The sequence below is a fragment of the Ranitomeya variabilis genome, chromosome 3 (assembly GCF_051348905.1).
Source record: "Ranitomeya variabilis isolate aRanVar5 chromosome 3, aRanVar5.hap1, whole genome shotgun sequence".
Lineage (NCBI taxonomy): Eukaryota > Metazoa > Chordata > Amphibia > Anura > Dendrobatidae > Ranitomeya > Ranitomeya variabilis.
Genome location: NC_135234.1, coordinates 98924426 through 98944497, shown reverse-complemented (window position 1 = coordinate 98944497; position 20072 = coordinate 98924426). Strand labels below are relative to the sequence as shown.

The window sequence follows — 20072 nt, the reverse complement described above, 5'->3', positions numbered from 1 at the left end:
GTTATCTGTTAGAGAACTCCTTAAGTACCAGTGTTCCTAGAATAAAATAAGAAAAAGGAGTGGAGGTGTTCCAGCGATATCAAGACCGTGCCTCATAGTGCTCATATGACAATGTTATGTCACATGAGTGCTGCAGCCAATCACCAGTCTCTGATCAGCTGCTGCTCATCAATATTCCTTCAGAACGGGTGTCCTCTTTGCCAAAATAGCAAAGGTTCCAGCTGGCAAGTGGATGCTGATTGCTGCATTCACGTGACGTAATAATATCATGCGAGCGCCAGTGCCAGCGGTTACTCAAGGACTCAGGCATTTAAGAAGGGGTTGTACAATTTAACAATATATCCAAATTTGAAGTTTGGTATACAGCTTCAGTAAACTTTGCAAACGAAAAAACTATAAATGCAGAATAAACCAAACGCTACTGTAAGGCAGCGGCTTTCACAACAATGCGGTAATGAGGCAGTGACCCAAAATAGTTTAACTCAAATGTCTTTATTTTGGCAACTTACAAAAATAAACTCAAACTTTATCCTCCGATTCGCAGCCGGATCGTCCGTATCAATCAGCTGCCGTGGGCGACTGCACCACCATGTAACTGGTGAGGGTTGCAGTGGCTTTGTTCTCTCTGGCACTAGTCTGTGTTCAGTCTCACACAGACATGACATATACAGAGCTCCTACTCTGAAGCTTGCAAAAAAAAAAACAAATATTGATACACCCAAACCTTAACTGAAACTTGAAATGGGAATCATGGACATCGGCCAGTCCCGAAGTGGAAGGAGAGATCTGTCCCACTACCGTCCTACAGATCTCTCCAAAAGTAAAAGCCCATGCCAGGTTTTCTAAATCTCACTTGGTAAAATAGCTTCAGTATGTTTTCTTGCACATCCCGGGGGACACGTAATGACCCTCGTATATGATCCCCCTCAGTGCCTCACTCTTTCTTAAAGGGATCCTGTAGCATTGTACATGAAGTCCGATTGGTGGACAGCATGATGTAGAATATGAGATGTTGAGCGGAATGATATATAAGTTTGTTGGGAAAGATTCAAATTAATTTGTATTTTATTCATTGAAATCCTTGATGTTTTTATGCAGGAGTCCAGTGGGTGGTCCTACTAGTGATTGACAGCTATCTCTGCATTCACGGACATACATGGAAGACTGTCAATCATTGAATAATTGACTGAAACTTCCCACATAAATGTATATTACTCTGTAATATCCTGTCTGTGGATCAGATACCATTTTCAATATGTCAGGTGTCCTTGAAGTCATTACAGTAATGGAAAATAACAAAAGATATGGAATATGGTTCTCATTTATTTGCATAAATACAGTGTGGTCAATTCAAAGGACTGGCACATAACTTATTCCTTGCAAAGACCTTACAAAGGACCAGGGACACTCATTACGGGTGAAGGAAAGGTGATTCCATCAGCTAACTAGGAAAGTGTTCTTTATGGCTAGAGCAGTCATATTGTGGAGTGCCGACCACAAGTGGACGTAATGGCCGAAACTATAACAGCTTTTAATAAAGGTCTGGATACTTTCTTACAACAAAAGGTATTGTGAACTAGAAATAATCTAGCAATAGAGAATGAACAACTGGTGGAGAAAGGTTCAAATTGACGGTTCTAGGTGTTTTTCAACCTTGATAAAGAGGGGATAATATTAATAGAGAATAATATTAAAATCAAGGACAGGGAGAGGAGGAGAAATGGGAAGAGATGAGGCAGGTATTTGAGATGAGGGCATTGAATTATGTAATGTACCAGCATATGAGGGCTTTAGATGCAGACTGCACTGCATTAGCGTTTATAGAGCCAGAAATAGTGTCCACGCTTCGTTCCAGGGTGCTCTGTCTCGCATGCTAAACGGATCCATTCCATCTTCCATTTATTTTCATAGTTGTGTATGGGGTAATGCTGCTCAATAAAGAAAAGATGATGGAGATTAGACTTCTGAAATGTGAAGATCATTGACAAATATGTTCAAATGATGTAAGAATGTATAAGGGTTCAAAACCAGCCAGGTAATCCACCAACCAGTGTTTTATATACATATACCTGAAGTGCACTGAAGGAAGAATTCAATATTTTATTTTCAGAACTTCAAGAAAACAGTCCTGAAAATAAGGAAAAGAGAAAGCCACCATCAAAAAGAAGCCTCGCGGTTAGGGTTGAGCGACTTTAACTTTTTTAGGATCGAGTCGGGTTTTGCGAAACCCGACTTTGTCAAAAGTCGAGTCTAGTCAAATCGTCTGATTATCGCGCAAAGTCGGATCGACTGAAACACGAAACCCAATGTGAGTCAGTGGGGGAGCAAAGTCTCTCTCTCTCTCTCTCTCCACACTCCTTCATTGGCTGAAATATGGCGGGGAAAGCGTCATATAAAACGCGACTTTGGCGCGAAGATCGCCGACCGCATGGCCGATCCCACAGTGGGATCGGGTCGGGTTTCATGAAACCCGACTTTGCTGAAAGTCGGCGATTTTTGAAAATGTCCGATCCGTTTCGCTCAACCCTACTCACGGTTTGTGTCTGCATTGGGAGGGAAAGCCATATTGTGCCAGAGAGATTGAAGTGAAAGATTGGAAGATATAAGTTTGTCTGTGAGTTTAGCGACATTCCATAACCTAAAATAATGGAGCAGTAGATATATTAGGAATTTCTAAGAAAAGCAATAGTTATTTAAGTGGAAAAGTGCAGTGTAGAGAATTGTGCTATGATTGCTACATGATAGTAACATGAGAATTTTCTGACTTCGGGACCACCATCTCGCTTATTTGATGTCAGGGTGTAGAGAGGAATGTGAGGGATACGACGCTTTTGTAGGCGGCATATAAAATTTGAGTGGACCCTAAAGGACAAAGTGCATAGAACATAAAGGAGCTTTGAAAGTATTGTCATGTTATGGTAGACCACAGAAAGGAGTAGCTACTCTAGTATACTAATATACAGGAGTGTTCAAATGAATAGCAGTCCATTATAACTAACCAGATTAATCACTGTTTTTGGTATAAATAATAATAATAATAATAATTTTATTTATATAGCGCCAACATATTCCGAAGCGCTTTACAACTTATAGAGGGGACTTGTACAGACAAAAGACATTACAGCATAACAGAAATCACAGTTCAAAACAGATACCAGGAGGAATGAGGGCCCTGCTCGCGAGCTTACAAACTATGAGGAAAAGGGGAGACACGAGAGGTGGATGGTAACAATTGCTTTAGTTATTTAGACCAGCCATAGTGTAAGGCTCGGGTGTTCATGTAAAGCTGCATGAACCAGTTAACAGCCTAAGTATGTAGCAGTACAGACACAGAGGCTATTAACTGCAAATGATATAACCACATGTCAAATAATTTACCAGTTGGTCCAGTAGATTCTAAGAAAACCAACAGAATCCGCATTCATGATCGCCAGGTTTTTGAGTCCGTGTATTAGAATAATTAATTGAAAGAGGGTGTGTTCAAAATAATAGCAGTATGTGGTTCAATTAGTGAGGTCAATCATTCTGTGAAGAACCAGGTGTGAATCAGGTGGCCCTTATTTAAGGGTGAAGCCAGGACATGTACAAGCATTTCTCCTTGAAAGCCTGAGAAATATGGGTCGTTCAAGACATTGTTCAGAAGAACAGCATACTTTCATTAAAAAGTTGATTGGAGAGGGTAAAACTTATAAAGAAGTGCAGACAATGATGGCTGTTCAGCTAAAACAATGTCCAATGCTTTAAAATGGAAAATTTCCAACAAAAGGAGAGGAGTTGACCGTCACTGAACGAGCTATTATGCATTGACAGAACTACAGGTGTGGTTCCTGAAGACTAGACGGACTTGATTTCCACAGAAGATAGGGAGGTGCTTTGCATGTCAAGAAACTAATCCACATATAACAAGAGAGAGGAAAGAAATGCAGCACTCACCCAAAAACTTCATTTACGTGAATGTCCTTTATTCAACATCAGAATCCATTGGGATATGGTGCGGCTTAGGTTAGGGCATACGAGAGGAGCGGGAGCGTGCAGAGACGAGACAGACGACGGCCGTTTCGCACAAAGGCGCTTCTACGGGTCCTTGAATTGAAAACCAAACCAGAGAGGCGTGGAAGAAAATGGAAGACTACTAGTGATGAGCGAATATACTCGTTACTCGGATTTCTCCGAGCATGCTCGGGTGGTCTCCGAGTATTTGCAGCTGCTAGACAACTTGAATACATGTGGGGGTTGCTTAACAAACAGGCAATCCCCACATGTATTCAAGCTGTCTAGCGGCCGCAAATCATGCAGCTGCATCGACATAAACTAAATCTCCGAGCACGCTGAAATACTCAGAGACCACCCGAGCATGCTTGGAGAAACCCGAGTAACGAGCACACTCATTCATCACTAAAGTCTACCGTTCGAATGGATGGAAGAATAGCCAGAATGGCTAAGGCTCAGCCAATGATCAGTTCCATGATGATGAAAGACATTCTCAAGTTACCGGTGAGTACCATGACAGTTAGAAGATGCCTGTGTGAAGCTAATCTCTTAGCAAGAAGTCCTCACAAAGTCCCAAAGAACAAACTGAAGAGAAAAGCAGAAACATTTTGTTGGACTGATGAAAGTAAAATTGTTCTTTTTGGGTCCAAGAGCCGCAGACAATTCATCAGACAACCCCCAAACTCTGCATTCAAGCCACAGTACACTCTGAAGACAGTGAAGCATGGTGGTGCCAGCATCATATGAGCATTATTCTCTTACTATGGTGCTGAATCTATTTACCGCATACTAGGGATCATGGACAAGTTTGAATATATTAAAACACCTTAAGAGGTCATGTTGCCTTACGCTGAAGAGGATATGCTCTTGAAATGGGTGTTTCAACAAGACAATGATCCTACAGAAACACACCCGTAAACGAGCAAAATCTTGGTTCCAGTCCAACAGAATTGAGGTGTCACGCACAGTGTGGGAAGACTAAGGGCAACACGAAGGGATGAGAGGAAGGGAGTTAAACACTAGGGAAGGGGGGAGTGGAGACCGCTAGGCAGATCTAAAGTCACCCTGTCTGCCCAAAACGTCCCTTTATAGGTTCTGCACCTATCACTGAGCAGGAACCTAATCCCTGCCTGACCCTGGCAATAAGCCCCTCTTAGGGAAGGACAGGGTGACACTACTCTATCCACACTACAACTAAAAACAACTTAGATAGACAAACAAGGGGAATGCTTATCTTGAGTAGACTCAGAGAGGAAACACAGACGACCTCCAACAGTACCAAAGAGAAAGTATCCAATGCTATAGCTCCAAGCCTCAACAGGGGAAAATGAAAATATCACTGGCGATTCCCAGAAGCAGAAAGGAAGTCTATAAACACGCAGAAAAGGTGTGTCAATTAGAGCCAGGGAAGGTTGCCACTGGATCCAAGAGTCAGAAGGATTAGGAAGGTGTCTGCAAAGCCAAGCGCAGAGACCTTCTGCAGCCAGATGCAGTGCGACTGTCTGCAGCCTCTGACACACCCGTGACATAAGGTTATGGAGTGGCCAGTCCAATCCCTGGACCTTAATCTGATAGAACACCTGTGTCATAAAAAATGCTGTTTCTGAGGCAAAGTCAACAAATGCCAAAAAATTTTGGAATGGTAGTCCGAGCATCCTGGTCTGGAATAACCGGTGCCAGGTGCCAGAAGTTGGTTGACTCTATGCAACACATATATGAAGTAGTTCTAAAAAACTGGTAGGTGTACAACTAAATATTAGGTTAGTGATTCACTGATTCACAGGAATGCTAAATTGTCATAAAAAAATAATACATATTGTGAGTTTGTAAAGACAAATGCAGGTACTGATATTTTTACAACAGCCCAATGTTCATTTTTTGCTATTTTCTGGAAAGTTGTTAAGAATTCTACACATTTCTCTTCATGTTTTGAATTAGAAAACAGTGTGCAAAGTCCCCAATGCTGGAAATAAAAACTAGTATAAAGATGTTGTGAATAACTCATGTTTTTGGACACAGTGCTATTATTTTGAACACTGCTGCATGTATATATTTTATAGCTGTAATTTTTTTTTGAGATTCACAAAGTAAAGCAAACATCATAAGTATAATACAAACATGTTTTGTGACAATATAGATTAGTGGAAATAGAGTACAGTAAAACTTATCACATAATATTATGCTATATTTTAGTTTATTTTATGCCAATCTTTCCTGGCTAATTCTCAATTAACCATTAACATTGTGTCAGCTTAACTAAAAATGGGAAGTTGTGGCTTTTTTTTTTTTTTTTTTTTACCAAACCAAATCTCAGAAATGCCCTGATGTTTCAGGGAAAACATATTTTAAAAATCTGACAGATGACCATAGTTAGAGATGTTGTTGTTCAGCACCGCTCCCAGGTGATTGGCAAGTCTTTTCCATGTAAATCACCTGTAGTGGTGCTGAGAAATGCCAGACAGATGTTTAAACTCTGTTTTTACTTGAATGCTGTAGCATTTCACAGAATAACATACCTGACGGTGCAGTTGTGTAGCCAGTCTCTAATTCATGCTGTCTTTTAAGGCTACGTACTAAAGACACATGCTGGATTTTGTACCAATACAGATATAAGATGCCCAAACAGGATAGCTCTTGGCCAAAAGCTTGTTCAGCTGACAACTATCCGACTTCCATCTAACATATCCCGTCTTCACATACATGAACATTCCACCTCACTTGAGTGTTAATGTGTTTCAATGGGGAGAGGGGACATGGCCAATGAGATAGAAGAGTGTCAGGGGATCAATAGGTGAGTATATGCTATTGCTTATTTGTTTAGCACACTAGAGCCATATAGTAAGTTAAAGGAAGTAGGAAACCCCCATTAACAAGGTTTGTGTCTTTGGACATCACTTTTTTGGATTCTGGCCTGGAGGCAACTTTAAAGTGCTGTACAGAAAAAAAAAATCATGCATAGGTCTTAATTAAGGAACGTTCATGCTGTCTGTTTCTTACATTGAGTCCCTTCTACAGCTGTAGTGGATAGTCTGGGCAGTGGATCTTCTAAATTAGTTATACAAATGCTTGTAAATTAAGCAAATTGTCCCAAAGTGCACCACTACATTATGTGGTCCGTTCCATGTTCTTGATGTCCCAAATAAGCATGCAAAAAATCTTTTAGTTCGTTACGTAGTATACTCTGATGGTTTTTCTCTATTCCTGCAGGACGTCACTTTAGCCAGAACAGTCCAGCCCCAGATGGTGTAATCACACTCTATTGGGTGCGATTGATGGCTACCTCAATCAAAGTCATCTTATCAGCACCTGAAGTGAATGGGCCATCAATCTTTGCCATGGAGCCATGATTACAGAGTCTGAGGTCAGATTGTTCTGTGTTTAGTCACGTCAGACTTGAGCAAAGTCGTTAGCACATTCCAAGCACCTGGGGCAAACTTTTTTTTTATGGCTGAGGTATCAAGGATATGCTAGAAATCGGGGACTAACGCTATGTAGCTTAATAGTAGCAGTTTTGGAGGTTTGAGGGAACAGGCAAGTTATGTTTAATGCATACCGATTATTTCATTTTATTGCACGTTTTAACCATCTGGCACGGTGCCAGTTCATCCAGATCAGTTGCCTTGACAACTATGCTGGGACTATGACTTAGAATTGAACGTCTGCATGATAGTCTTTCAGCTTGGTATGGTTGCTATGGCAGCTGTACCAAGTAGTGTGCAGTTACAGCGCGCCAGATGGCCTGGATCAAGAGAGTGGTGACTTTAAGTGATCTTCTCCGATGGGAGAATAAAGAATACCAGGTGTCCAACTCTTCTGCAGGACCATACAGGGGTGCTTCAAAGCTGTGTGTCCTATCATGACATCTCATATTTAGTGGTACCCATACATTAGTCCTCAAGGCAAATACCAGCCAGGTTGAGTCTGCTCATTATTCCTTATGCTTGTCCCAAGCATGCCAAAATTAACTTGTCTATAGAATTTGTAGTCTTATGTTGGGCAGTATACAAGTACCCAGCGATGTTTCAGATCCAAACAGTTTGAATAAGGGCAGCAGTATTGTATTACCCGATAAAAATACCGCTGGATGTTATCCTGCCATCTTCTCTTCAACTATTTTGTCATGCACCAGGCATCCTTACTGCCTGTGTGTAGGCAGACACTGCACCACGCTCTACATGTTACTGTTCTCTCGCAGTATTACGGTAGGTACAGGCATTGTGCAGGCACATACGCGGGTACTACACAACACTATCAGGAGAACAGACCAAGTGAATCAAGGAGATCTCTTCACGTGTGATCACATTCCAGGTTGATACCGCCGATGGATGTTTCCATTGGAATTTCTATTCCAAATAACAATAAAAAAATTCCAATTTGATTTGGAGTAACAGAGATCCATTAATTACAGGGGCAACAATAATCCAAAAGAACACTCCCTATGTAAACACTCTTTTAAACCATATAAGCAAAACGAGCTTGAATCTAGGCTGTCTCAACTTTTCCTATCAGCCAAATACAAGCTCCATGCACAGTGGATACTCTCTTCAACATTAAAATTGCAACACCAAGAAGGAAAAGCTGTGGAATTAAGGAAATTACAGGGTCGATAGACATGTTAATAATATGCAATTGATGAAAAAATGGAACAAAATGTTCAAAACATCTCGATTTATTCGGTATTGATTATGAACACCATGTGCAGGAATCCCTGTACATTCCTTGGCTTGTTATCAGTGAGGTTATCAATGGTTGTGTGAGCAATATTTTGCCTTGCAGAATACAGTTGGGCACACAAATCATCAAGATCCGCTGCTGGCAGCTCCCTTTGCCGACTAATGACATCCCAGATGTGCTTGATGGGAGACATGTCTGGAGATACTTCAGACCATGGTAGCACATGTAGGTCACGCAGCAGCCATGGCAACACGTGGCCTGACATTGTCATGTTGAATCATATAGTTGGTTTTAAAGAAAAAAAAAGACAAACAGCGTAGTCGGGAAGCTACAGGAATAAATAAAATGAGAGCAAACACTAGCCACTTATGACCTGATGACAGGTTCTTTATAATGCACCTAGAATGTTACCTCACTACTCCCGTTATCAGTCTGTGCTAACAATCTACTCTTCTTCTGTCGAATTACGGTACTCCTCCAGAATTTTCATGCCCTAAACGTTCCTCTTAAGTATCAGATTGATCATGTTTGCATTCCTTAGGTAGTGCAATACTTTGGAAGCAAGTTTGAACGTAGGGCATTGGTAAGGTGCTAAGTTTTTATCAAGACAGTAACTGAAATAGAGAAAAATTAGTTCATAGCACAATTTAAATGTGTTTATATTGTAGAAAAACCAAATGAGGCAAAGTTGATATTGATGCATAAGAATGATCCACAGAAATTTGGGGAAGATAATTGAGCCTATTGTTCATACTTGGAATCCAATAGTCTTCCATTGATGAGACTGGAGAAACCTATAAAATCCCCCTTTTGTAACTAAACATGTGAATAAAATGAGATTACTGAAAAGTAGACAACCTTCTTCAAATTAAAAACTTTGCCATTACGCAAAGTGGCAAATGATACAGGGGTCACATCAGCATTATGGATTCTATTATTCTGTTCTGTATTGGGAGCAGGAAACTGGAATTCATGGCAGAAATGGATCTGTCATGTGACAAACACTGTTGGCGCCATACAGCCCCCATTAGATTTTAATGGGGTTTGTAAGGTTTCCATCATGGTGTTTGTCGTTATTGTTGAAAAAATAACACTATATACTGCTCTGATTGTTCCAGTAACAATGATGGGGTTTCCATGCAGCCTCCATCACAGATGTGAACTAAGCCTGATGTATTGTCATTACAAATGGCTTTAATACACTATAAGCTTGTAAATTCCACAAGGTGGCCAAGTCTAAAATTGAAAACCATTTAGAGAAGAAAGAAAAACATTTCTAAATATTGCATTGGAGTGAAAAAATAAGGTTATAAAAATGAGAACTATCTCACACATGAATAATGACAGCTTTCTGCAGGTGTGAAAGAAAAGATTAGCAAACTCACAGAGCCGAAAAAATCTCAGTAAAATGGAAGTACAATATGGAGTAAAATCTAACTGAAACATGGCAAACAAGACCGTAAATGTCCATCATCCACCAAAGCTTTATATATGAATGAGCAGCACAAACATACATTATACACATAGGAGGTTTCTGTTCTTCTGTACAGTCGGTCACTATGTTAGTGAGCTTGACATATTTGGAAAATGCTCTAAATGGAAAACAATTAAATATGAGTGTAGAGATTTAGGGTGAGGGTGATGAGTGTAATCTCTTCTGTATTATGGCTCAGTTTCCTACTTTAACGGGAACATGTCACCCGGAAAGGTCAGAGAGACCCGGCGCCTGCGCACTGCAGTTCTTTGCTCTGCCCTCAACAGGACAGACAGAGTACGGCGTAGCCGGAGCCGCAGCGTGAAGACAAGAAGAGGATGTCATCGTAAGAAGATGGGAGGCTTTCCCGTTTCCCTTTTTCCCAGCCATATTTTCTTTTTTCTTTAAGGTAGATGCATACTAATATATTACAAATGCACTATATTGGTTTGTTTTTTTTGTTTTTTTTAAATTGTTAATAAAAATTATTTGAAAAAGAAGATGGGAGGCCCTGGACCCGACCGCGACGCCTATCGGACCCGGATCGCAGCGGAACCGCCCCTGGGTGAGTATAATCTAACCTCTTATTCTCATCTTTCAGGATACATCGGAGGCTTATCTACAGCATTCCAGACTGCTGTAGATAAGTCCCTGATGCTGGTGGGCTTAGCTCACCTTCGATTTTGGGGGTGACAGGTTCCCTTTAAGGCTATGATCATACGCTCAGTATTTGTTCAGTATTTTACACCAGTATTTGTAAGCCATTGTAGCCAGTACTGGTCAGCGGCGAGCAGACGCTTCTAGGACTAAGTCCTGCTTTTCTCCTTCTGAGCATGCCCAAGGGAAGACCTCTCATTGGAGGTCGGGGGTCACATGCTCAGGTCCTGTTGTAGCTCCTATTGGTCCACTAGGAAGGTCCTGAAGAAGCTACAACTATAAAAGGTTTGCTTGGCCGCATGACCATGCGTTAGTATCAATTGTGTTTGGCTGTTGCCAGTGGATACTCTACCACTCAGTCATATGTGAGAGTCTGTTTAGCTCTGGGGCTGTACACTCAGACAGGCAGCTAGCGTCAGTGGGGGTAATTAACCTTGGCTTAGCATCTGGTTCCTTCATGTGTGCGGTTAGCACAGAAGAGTTCCAGAGCAAGCACAACCCTAGTTAGGGTAATAGTTTTCTGTGTACAGCGTGACTCTGTGAAGCAACAGAGGTCGCTTACATTTCACACGGGGTGATGTTAACCCACGTGTGAGCTCAGTGTCCATCCGCCATTACTTAGCAGCAGGTATCTCTGCACGGTGGACCCCGGGCTGCGAATGCACCTAGTATCTATCTCTCATTACTCGGTGCGTTCCGCTAGCCCTAACAGGAACAATCAGAGGAAAAGTATAATAGAAAGACATCACCACTTCTGTATTTATCATCCACTCCTGGTTTTGGCTTACAAATACTGAGGTCAAACACTGAACAAATACTGAATGTGGCCTAAAAAGATCTTCCTTTATGTTGTATAGGACTATTTTATTTTATTTTTTTTTACTGTCGGTGTAAATACTTACAGGCAGGTACTTGCTAACAGAGACAACTACCTGCCTGTTCTATCTGGCGCCGGCTCAGAAATGTCACCGAGAGCTTCTACTGGCGATTCAGCTGCTCCACAACAACAAAACAGCTCTTCTTCTCCTGGGCCGCTCTGTTGATGGGGCATGACTGTCATCATCATGCTGACTGACAGCCATCTTCCTGTAGTTAGACAGTCATGCCCCAACTGAGCAGAGCAGAAGAGAAGCTGCTGCTCTGGTGAAATAGCTTCAGTGCATGCCGCTGAATCGCTGTCAGGAGCAGTCAGTGACCACTCTGTGTTTGCACAGATTTGCTCCAGGCACAACATGTAGCAAAAAATGTAAATAGTCCTGGATAACTCCTTTAAATGATCATACAATGTTATTTCTTTCTGCTGCTTCTGGAAATTATATATCATAACAGGACTACCGCAGGGTGGCTCAGTGGTTTCCACTATTGTTTTAATGTACCAAGCATATGCTTGTAATGGATGACATAAGGACAATGATAGTAGAAGACATGGAAGCACCTGATGATGGCCTCTGTTCATCTCCTTGTTGTCTGTAAAAAAAAATTGAGTTTTCATTTGTTCAGGTGGTCCATAAATCTCTGTGGCCTAATCAAATGAAGACATTCATTATAGACCTCTCTAATATATCTAAATGGCGTGAAGATAACTGTGCTCAAAGTTAGCAGATTGATAATGGACGAGGGTGATTAATTGTGACATTTTGGTTATAAAAGATAAAGATAAGTGGATAACCCCATTAATTCACTGTTCTTACTGAATTGGGAAGGAAGCTGTCAGCACTTTTGATTGCCAGGTACTACTTTAATTAGTACTTCTGCTATTCCTTGGCCTGATTGACCCATCCCTGAAACATCAGTAGACCGCCGGTTCGACTGACCTGAGCTGACAGCTTTATGTATGCCTGTGAAGCCGTTAGCTCAGGTCAGGAAACTCGGCGGTTGGGCTAGGTCTTCCGGTACAGTCCATGTTTCGCAGATCTCTGGAACCGGCCTTACCTAATAAAATTGTAGTCACACATCCAGAACCACCGACATTCAAAAAAAAAGTAGCAGCCACAGATCCTCTTTAAAAAAGCAACCACAGTCTCCAGAAAAGCAACCGCCAATAATAGCTACCAATGATAGACTGCCAATAATAATGACAGCCATAAACTGCCAGCTACAGATAACCAGTGGCTACCACCATTTCCCAGTATCAGACATAGCAGAAGGATCCCCTTGATCTACCAAGAATAGTAGCAGTAGGGCGTTGCTTTTCGTTTTTTATATCAGTAGTTCCCCCCAACTAATAATGAAAAAACGGTCCATCCGGCCATTTCCCCCGTGGTAGTGGCAGTGGGTTCCCAATATCCCCTAGTATTAGTGATAACAGTGTTGTTCCACCTTGGCTCCTGTATCAGTAGCATCGTCTTATATCCATGCTCTCATACATACACTCATGAGTCTGACAACTGGTTTATAGCTGTCTTGCTTTTATCTTCGTTAGCATTCAATTGAGTTAAGGCTTTTTTTTCTCTGCATCCTTCCCTCCTTCTTTTCTCTTTTACAGACCTATGATCTCTTATGATTGTATGACCATAAAGAGCCACATGAGATTGATTTCATTCCTTTACTCTCCAACCGAAGATATTCTGACTGCACACGATAGCTGTGATCACAAATAGAGGGTTTCCCTCCTTCTTAATAACAATGTCAACTTGTAAATTGATTATTTCCATGGTTGCCAGGAAACATAATTGGTTAATGAGTGTGCCTGCATGCCTGCCAGGGGAGGGAGCTAGGACAGGAAATCAATCTATGATTTCTGTATTGACTCCTGGGATTTTATGTTTAATATATGATGCTACCCAGACATCTGTCATCAGCCGTTAGATGGGCAAAGACTTCTCACAACATAGGATTGGATACAGAGTCAAATACAAGGAGTCTGACATGTGTAAATGCAACCTGCTATTTCTATGTACAGTATTCATTTCAAATTGGTGCCTAAAGGAAAAAATATATAAAAAATTAATTTTAATGTGTTGGTATTTTGTCATGAGGGAAGTGCACTGAAACAGGTGCAGAAATGAGAGCCTCAAAAATACCTAAATGGTCAGTCTTAATAAACTTAGTATAAATCAATAGTACAAGCAAATATAATAAACCTTGTATTATATCTTATCGGGGAAATATATTTTTCTTCACTTTTGAGCCGCTTCTCCCTTCCGCCTCCTTAATTGATAATTTTCTGACAAATACAGCTAACATCTGCCTTGATCATTACAAGGATTGCCAGTTCACTGAGGGATCAAGTTATAGTTGCCTATTGAAGTTTAGAGAGAGGAGCAGGGGGTATATGCAGAGAGAGACAGATTGGCAGATACACAATAATAGTTTTATCTCATCCCAGAGCTGGATTCACAGACACACTGCTCAGTGTAGCCACATGTCTACTTTATTCTTGATTGTGAACGGAAGAGAAGAAATAAATCATGTTTCTGTGTACTATGCAAAATAATATGGCAGCTTTTATCTACTCACTAGCTCAGAGACAGCCTGAAATGGCAGGTAAGTCAAGGTTTGGAAGCATGACAATGCATCTGCTGTATAGATGAATTAGACACCTGGGAAACACAGCACTAGGGATATTTCCTACCATAGACATTCCTCTATGTAGTGTAAGAAAGCAGGAGGTAAGGTTTTGGATGGCAGATATGTGTCACGGAGGTGGCTAGCCTCAATAAGGTAAAGTCTGTACCAGTGACACTAGGTTAGTGGGAGAGTTTTAATTTGACTACATTTTCAGTCTGGGATTTAGGAGCAACCAAAAGAGTCTAGGTGAAAACAGTCGTTCGCATAATCCAGCCCAGGGCTTACAGGCCTAATAACAGCAGCTGGGATAGCTCAGCAGTGTAGAGTTGTGCTGAAGCTGAACAGGAGTGTATTTGGTGAATGCGTTTAAACTGCTGAAGCTGCTAAGGCCTGAAATACTGAGATTGGTGAGGCTGCTATGTTTACCTTGTTTCATTGTACCTGAAGGAAGGCTGATTATGTGATTCACTTGTACTGGAGGAATGTTGTTTTTGTTTTGTAGCTGTAAAGTTTATGATGTGCAATAAACTTTATGCTTATTTAATATAAAAGCTCTGTGCCAATGTGTACCCAAGCGGCTACCAGAAAGCTGAAACCCTACAGAGTGAGGTTCATATTGTACAATCCCCTCAATTTCAGTGTTTTTGGGTTCTACTATATATAGTGGGCCCTCATTCATCGAAACCATCTTATTGATATTTTTTTATATTCATGACTAGAACACCATAAAATCACGTACTGTGAAGTTAATCTTAGTGATTATTTTGGTCTTCCACCCTTTTTATAGACATTAGGCATTTACCCCTTAACGACCGTCGATGCACCTTTTCACGGTTGGGATTAGGGTTAGAGTTGGGATTAGGGTTAGGGTTGGGATTAGGGTTAGGTTTGTGGTTAGGGCTATGGTTAGGGTTGGGATTAGGGTTAGGGGTGTGTTGGGGTTAGGGTTGTAATTAGGGTTATAGTTAGGGTTAGAGGTGTGTTGGGGTTAGGGTTGTGATTAGGGTTATGGTTAGGGTTGGGATTAGGGTTAAGGGTGTGTTGGGGTTAGGGTTGGAGTTAGAATCAGGGGGTCTCCAAACGCGACATGGACATGGCGCCACCATTGATTCCAGCCAATTTTGCATTCAAAAAGTCAAATGGTGCTCCCTTCTGAGTGCTGCTGTGCGCCCAAACAGTGGTTTACCCCCACATATGGAGCATCAGCATAGTCAGGACAAATTGGACAACAGATTTTGATGTCGAATTTCTCGTGTTACTCTTAGGAAAATACAAAATTGGGGGCTAAAAAATCATTTTTGTGGAATTTTTTTAAATTTTTTCCTGGCTCTACGTTATAAAGTTCTATGAAGCACTTGGGCGTTCAAAGTGCTCACCACACATCTAAATAAACTCCTTGGTAGGTCTAGTTTCCAAAATGGGGTCTCTTGTGGGAGGTTTCTACTGCTGGCACATCAGGGGCTCTGCAAACGCAACATGACACCCGCAGACCATTCTATCAAAGTCTGCATTCCAAAATGGCGCTCCTTCCCTTCCGAGCTCTGCCATGCGCCCAACCAGTGGTCCCCCCCCACAAATGGGGTATCAGAGTACTCAGGACAAATTGCACAACAACTTTTATGGTCCAATTTCTCTTGTTACCCTTGTGAAAGTAAAATTTTGGGGGTGAAAAGATCATTTTTGTGGAAAAAATTTGATTTTTTTTATTTTCAAGGGTCTACATTATAAACTTCTGTGAAGCACTAGGGGGTTCATGGTGCTCATCACACATCTAGATAAGTTCCTTGCAGGGTCGAATTTCCAAAATGGGTTCAATTATGGGGGGTTTCTACTGTTTAGGCCGGCGTCACACTAGCGAGTTTTACGGACGTATGAGCGCAGAAAATATGTCCAGAAAATACGCATTGCACACGGTCCAATGATTCTCTATGGGGCAGCTCCTATCTGCCGTATATTACTCATCCGTAATATACGGTATGTTACGAGCGTAGAAAATCGCAGCATGCTGCGTTTGTCAGCGTATTGCGCAAAAAATATGCCAATGAAAGTCTATGGGGGCGAGAAAATTACGGATTACACACGGACCATGCGTGTGACTTGCGAGAAGTACGCACCGATGTTCTATAGAAAAGCCGGCAATTCAGTGCAGTGTACAGTAAAATCACACTGACAGAATAGAATAGAATAGGTAGAATAAATGTTTACACATAGAATAGGTATATATATATATATATATATATATATATATATATATATATATATGTCAGTGAGACATATATATATATATTTATATATTTATATATATATATATATATATATATTTATATTTATATTTCATACAGCGCTAGATAGCAGAAAAGCCGGTAATTCAATTGCTGGCTTTTCCTATCTCCTTCACAAACCCGACAGGATATGAGATATGGTTTACATACAGTACACCATCTCATATCCATTCTTTTATTACATATTCCTCTTTACTAATGTAAGAAGTGTCTTTGTGTAAAACTTGGGGGCTCTAGCTATTAAATTAAAGGGTTAAATCCCGGAAAAAATTGGCGTGGGCTCCCGCGCAATTTTCTCCGCCAGAGTGGGAAAGCCAGTGACTGAGGGAAGATATTAATAGCCTAGAGAAGACCATGGTTATTGCCCCCCCCCCCCCCCCCCCGGCTAAAAACATCTGCCCCAGCCACCCCAGAAAAGGCACATTTGGAAGATGCGCCTATTCTGGCACTTAGCCTCTCTCTTCCCACTCCCCTGTAGCTGTGGGATATGGGGTTATAAAGGGTTAATGTCACCTTGCTATTGTAAGGTGACATTAAGCCAGGTTAATAATGGAGAGATGTCAATAAGACGCCCATCCATTATTAACCCTGGCGGGTTTGGGAAGGAGATAGCAAAAGCCGGCAATTGAATTACCGGCTTTTCTGCTATCTAGCGCTGAATTAAATATATATATATATATATATATATATATATATATGTGTGTGTGTCTCACTGACATAAATATATATATATATATATATATATATATATATATATATATATATATATATATATATATATATAGACTGTATATATGTTTTTAAGAATATTTGAGCCGATGGATCCATGATATGTCCATTTTGCAAGCCTGCGAGAAAAAATTGCCATACGGATGCCATATGGATGACACACGGATAAATTTGTGCGTAAAAATCGCATCCTCGCATTGAATACGGAACAGTGTTTTGGGACAATTACTGCGTATTACGGCCTTAAAAAACAGACTGTATTTACTTACGCCTAGTGTGACGCCGGCCTTAGATACATCAGAGGCTCTGCAAACGCAACATGACGCCAGCAGACCATTCCATCAAAGTCTGCATTTTAAAACATCACTACTTCCCTTCCAAGCCCCGATGTGTGCCCAGACAGTGGTCCCCTCCCCACATATGGGATATCGGTGTACTCAAGACAAACTGGACAACAGCTTTTGGGGTCCAATTGCTCCTGTTACCCTTGTGAAAATAAAGAATTGCGGGCTAAAAAAAATCATTTCTGAGGAAAAAATTTTTTTTTTATTTTCATGGCTCTACGTTATAAACTTCTGTGAAGCACTTGGGGGTTCAAAGTGCTCACCACACATCTAGACAAGTTCTTTGGGGGGTTTACTTTACAAAATGGTGACACTTGTGGGAGTCTCCACTGTTTAGGCACATCAGGGACTCTCCAAATGCGACATGGTGTCCGATCTCAATTCCAGCCAATTCTGCATTGAAAAAGTCAAATGGCGCTCCTTCCCTTCCGAGCTGTGCCGTGTGCCCAAACAGTGGTGTACCCCCCACATATGGGGTATCAGCGTACTCAGGACAAATTGCACAACAATTTTAGTGGTCTAATTTCTTCTATTACCCTTGTAAACATAAACATTTGGGGGTAAAAGTTCATTTTTGTGGAAAAAATACGATTTTTTATTTTCACGGCTCTATGTTATAAGCTTCTGTGAAGCACAAAGTGCTCACCACACATCTAGATAAGTTCCTTAAGGGCTCTAGTTTCCAAAATGGTGTCAATTGTCTGGGGTTCGACTGTTTAGGCACATCAGGGGCTCTCCAAATACGACATGGCGTCAGATCTCAATTCCAGCCAATTCTGCATTGAAAAAGTCAAATGGCGCTCCTTCTCTTCCAAGCTCTGCGGTGCGCCCAAACAGTGGTTTACCCCCACATATGGGGTATCGACCTATTCAGAAGAAATTTGACAACAAATTTTGTGGTTAATTTTCTCTTTTTACACTTGTGAAGATAAAACTATCTGGTTCTGAAGTAAAATGTTTGTAAAAAATAAGTTAAATGTTAATTTTTCCTTCCACATTGCTTCAGTTCCTTTGAAGCAGATGAAGGGTTAATAAACTTCTTGAATGTGGTTTTGAGCACCTTGAGGGGTGCAGTTTTTAGAATGGTGTCACTTTTGGGTATTTTCTGTCATGTACACCCCTCAAAGTGACTTTAAATGTGAGTCCCTAAAAAACTGGTTTTGTAAATTTTGTTGTAAAAATGAGAAATCGCTGGTCAACTTTTAACCCTTATAACTTCCTAACAAAAAATATTTTTAGTTTCCAAAATTGTGCTGATGTAAAGTAAACATGTGGGAAATGTTATTTATTAACTATTTTGTGTGACACATCTCTCTGATTTAAGCGCATAAAAGTTCAAAGTTTGAAAATGTCAACATTTTAACTTTTTTTGCCATATTTCCATTTTTTTAAATAAATAAACGCAAGTAATATCGAAGAAATTTTACCACTAACATGAAGTACAATATGTCATGGAAAAAAAAATCTCAGAATCACCGGGATCCGTTAAAATGTTCCAGAGTTATAACTTCATAAAGTGACAGTGGTCAGGATTGTAAAAATTGGCTCGGTCATTAAGCTGCAAATTGGCTCCGTCACTAAGGGGTTAATCTGATGCTACAGATAAAGAGATAGTCTAATTAGGGTGTTGTTTACCAAAGGAGAAAGGCGTAATCTGTTATTCATAAATATAACTAATCAACCTCTTTAAAGCCAAATGTATAAAGCGGAAAGAGGCTGTGTCTGCACTCCAAGGTCATCCAGTTCACTTCTGATGTCACAACGATGACTGGTGTAATTACGCTGAATGGCATGTCAGATAATATAATTATACAGTATATTGAGTTTGTTTCCTGTTATTTTTGGATCTAAAGTATATGTCAGGTTCCTGTAGTCGATAATTAGCATAATACATTTCTATGGTCAGGATATTTTCCTTCACAGTGTTCACTACACAGAGCCATTAAGATTAAAGCTATACAAACCCCCATCATAAATCTATATTATATCATATACAGTGACATGTAAAAGTTTGAGCACCCCTGGTGAAAATTTCTATTCTGATCCTTAAAGCAAGTTGAAAATTAAATGAACTCTAAAAGGTCTAAAGTTAAACATGACCGATTTCTTTTGTATTTTAGGCAAAAAAAAAATATTGTAATTTTTTACATTTTAAAGATTATAAAAAGGAAAATAGGCAAATGGAAAAGTTTATGCACCCTTGGAGATTTGTGTACTCAGATAATTTTGACCAAGGTTTCAGGCCTTAATTGGCCTGCTAGGGTTATGGCTTGTTCACTATCATTCGAGAAGGCCAAGTGATTTCCCAGCTTTATAAAAACCCAGCCTCCTCTAACCTTGTGCCAAAAAACTGCAGCCGTTGGTTCCTTTAAGCAGCATCCTAGCACTCTGAAAATGGTGGAGGCCCACAAA

The 20072-nt window shown here is 40.6% G+C and overlaps 1 protein-coding gene across 3 annotated transcripts in view; it reads left to right on the top strand.

Moving 5' to 3' along the window:
• SGSM2 (small G protein signaling modulator 2) overlaps positions 1-20072 on the top strand; it is a 464397-nt gene that overhangs the window by 136497 nt on the left and 307828 nt on the right. The gene's annotated exons all lie outside the window — the stretch shown is intronic.